The following is a 3509-nucleotide window of genomic DNA, read 5'->3' as shown; positions in this document are numbered from 1 at the left end:
TGAAAAATCACATTATAATACACCGAACATGAAAAATTATAACTAGATTTTTATTGTAGTGTACATAAATAAGTTTACTCACAATTGTTACAATTTTCATTTTGATTTAAAAAATATATCCCTTTGAGTGTCCAAAATGTATTAAAATAATTTTGAAAAGAAAATACTAAAAAAACACCAAAAAAAATTTTTGGACCCTATACTGCCATATTAAATACAGAATAAAAAAAGAATAATATAGGTAAATAACATACATATATATTTATATAAGATAAAGCATTTATTTATCAAAGAAATGAAAAAACATAGTGTAATTAAGTGATATTTTTATTTCACCCTTTTGAATCCCAAGAATAATACTTCATACTGAAATAATAATAGAAAGAAAGAAATGGTGGAGCACTATATATATGAAGAAAAATTTATGGTTTCAATTCCCAATTATTCTAATAATAGTTGTTTCTTAATATTTAAGTAAACAAAAGAATGCATAACAAGCAAAATAATCAAGATAATTCCTTTCTCATTACAGCTCATTATGTGATCTTCATCTAATAACATTTATGGGGCAGCACTAAGCAAGAAAAGCACCAAAAATCTAAAAGTGCATCAAATAGTGCAGCACAACAAATTTTAATAAAGAAGCCAACATGATACATCAAATTGATGTTCATGAGAGTAATGCAAATTGATGCAAGTATGAACAAATAACAATAAAAGAAATAAGAGTCACTCAATACCTTTTTAAAGATTACCATATTATGTCTTAAGTTCAAGATTAAATAAAAGTGTTGGGCTTGACATGGCAAACCTCTACGGTCATTCACAAATTTAGAGAAAGAATAGATACATATATCCAGCAATATTTTCACAATGAAATGGAACCATGACAAATATACTAGCCTATTAGTTATTCAACAACACTCTCTTATGTAAATTTATCTTCAAAAGTAAAAGAAAGACAAATAAAATAGAGAATCAATTTCCATCAGTAAAGATGTCATCACTACAACAAAAATGAGTTTTAGGGGCGACGCATGTCGCCCCTAATAACTTGAAAAGTCACCCCTGATTAGTCGCCCGTGAAAAAATGTCCCTAAAGGGAACATTAGGGGCGACTCTATATTCAAATATCAGAGGCGACACAGTCGCTCATAAAACTTGAAATGTCGCCTCAAAATTTAAAAATTTTGAATTATTTTTGTCGATTAGTCGCCCTAATACTATACTATGTCGCCCCAAATGGTTGCATGTGGCATATTATCAGGGGCGACAGTGTCGCCCCTAATACTATTTTATTTATAAAAAAATAATAAAATTAATTAATTAAATACAATTTTAATTAATTATTTATCGAAATTATTATTTAAAATTTAAATAATTGAAAACAAATCTATTAAAAATAAAAATATTATATTAAATATTCAAATTAGTTTATTAAAATAACAATTGTACATATTCATAATACATTAACATAGCAAATATTCATATTGTTCATAAAATTTAACAATAATTAATAATAAAATAAACCTAGTCTCCTAAATCAGCTGCCTCGTCCTCCTCCCTATTGTTTTCTTGTTGTGGTTGTTGCGGTGGCTGTGGTTGTGATTGCTGCAGTGGCGGCATTGGCCAAGGATATTGGGGAGGTAATGTGGACGATCGAGCTCCATACATGTAGGGATACGACAGCTGGGAGGATGGTGGAATCGGCCACGGATAAGGTGTTGCTCCGTACATATATGGAGGTACCATATGTTGAGACGGCGCTGCCCCGTACATAGAAGGATGAGTTGGAGCTGGAGGTTGAGAAGACGAAGCCCTAGAAATATTATCACTATCAGGCACAGGCGGCATTTGAACGTTTGGTGGACGAAATGAAGGTACAAAAAATTGAGTTAAGAAATTAACTTGATCAGTCAATTTCTGTAGATTATTCTCCAATTTTTCTATATATTCTCTTGAATGATGAGGAGGAACTTGAGACTCGCTGAAGTGAGAGTGTTGGGTAGATGATGACCCCGACCCCGACCTCGACCTCGACCCCTACCCCTTCAATTTGCGGCCCACTCCTCGCACATGTCCACGCCTTTGGCCTAATACTTTTTGTAGCACCTCCACCTGATCAACTGATGACGGACTATCATTATTAGAAGCATCAGTGGATGTTTGCTGAGTTTGTAACTCAAAATCAGCCTTCAGTTTTTCCTGTTTTCAAAAAATGTTAGACACTAACATTAAATATAACTCTATTAATATTAAAAAATATAATTCAAACTTACATAATCTTGGTGAGAATCATCGTTCACGAAATCATTTGTTGCTTTCTTCCAATGATAATCCTTCCATGACTCAATGAGGTCCGGGTTCGTCTAAAAAATTTAACCCAAATGTTAGAGAACATATAATTTAAAAGAACATAATTTTGATAATATTTTATCTTTTACTTACTTTTTCAAAACGGATGGCTGCCAGCGATTTTGTACCCTGCGTTGTAGAATACTTTTGTTTCTTCCGATTTTCCTTATTCTTTATGGAGCGCGCAATAAATTGTGGACTTGTAAATAACTGACAGATCTGCTTCCACTCCTCCTTGTTAACATCATTGGTTGGGTTGTTTAAAACCTTATCCCAATCCTCCGATCCATTGTAGTGTTTCTCAAAGTGTTCGTGTCTTAGTGTTTTCCTATTACGGTATCGGTCTTTCATCTCTCAATCGATACCATCTAAACACTTTAAGAAATCCTCGCGGCCCGCTATTTGATAATAGTACTAAATTGAAAATTAAACATATTAATAATATATATACTATATTAAAGAAAAAATTTTAAAAAATATATTTAATACTATTTTTACCTGAATTATGCCAAGGACCTGATCCTTGTATTGTTTAGGCACTAATTCCCATGAACCGTAATGTCCGGGAACTTTCGTTTTAATTTGGGTTCCCACAAGGCGGACAAAAGCAGCGTGCTCTCCCCCAACAACCTTGTACGTTCATGGGCAAAACGCTACTTCCAGTGGTTTTCCATTTTTACGCCGCCTCTCCTCTAAATCTTTTCCAATAGCTGTGCCACGACCCATTTTCTTAGTTGGGATTCTTGTATTTTTTTTTATTAATAATACATAGAATATTAGTATATACATGATAAACATATGTGAGTAAATAAAATAACAAAAAAATTACCTAACTCGCATGTAGTCAGGATCCTAGTATGTAACGACCCACTAATCTAGACTATTTGGACCATTAACGAAGCTATACATAAAACTTACATTTTTGCGGAAATACCATACTTTTATTGAAAACTTATGGAAACAAAGGTTACTTTCATAAAATAAGTAGGATATGGGTACCCATTGTCTTTAAAACAAAAATAACTTAAAAACTAAAAAGAGTTACATAGAAAATGCGGAAAATACATTTAAAACCATAAAAGCATAAACAAGACTACATCCTCGAATCGAATAACGCTCGGCCCCTTGACTCCATTCACCATCGATACACATCC

General features: G+C 32.7%; 1 long non-coding RNA gene across 1 annotated transcript; it reads right to left on the bottom strand.

Moving 5' to 3' along the window:
* Positions 1-2296: 2296 nt before the first annotated feature.
* LOC133780236 (uncharacterized) lies at positions 2297-3026 on the bottom strand. Its single transcript, XR_009869176.1, has 3 exons — positions 2854-3026; positions 2449-2769; positions 2297-2369 (listed from the first exon to the last, which is right to left on the bottom strand). It is a non-coding gene; the product is annotated as an uncharacterized LOC133780236 (long non-coding RNA).
* Positions 3027-3509: the final 483 nt, after the last annotated feature.

This window comes from Humulus lupulus, chromosome 5 (assembly GCF_963169125.1).
Source record: "Humulus lupulus chromosome 5, drHumLupu1.1, whole genome shotgun sequence".
In the NCBI taxonomy this organism is placed as follows: Eukaryota; Viridiplantae; Streptophyta; class Magnoliopsida; order Rosales; family Cannabaceae; genus Humulus; species Humulus lupulus.
This window is presented reverse-complemented; position numbering and strand designations above follow the sequence as displayed.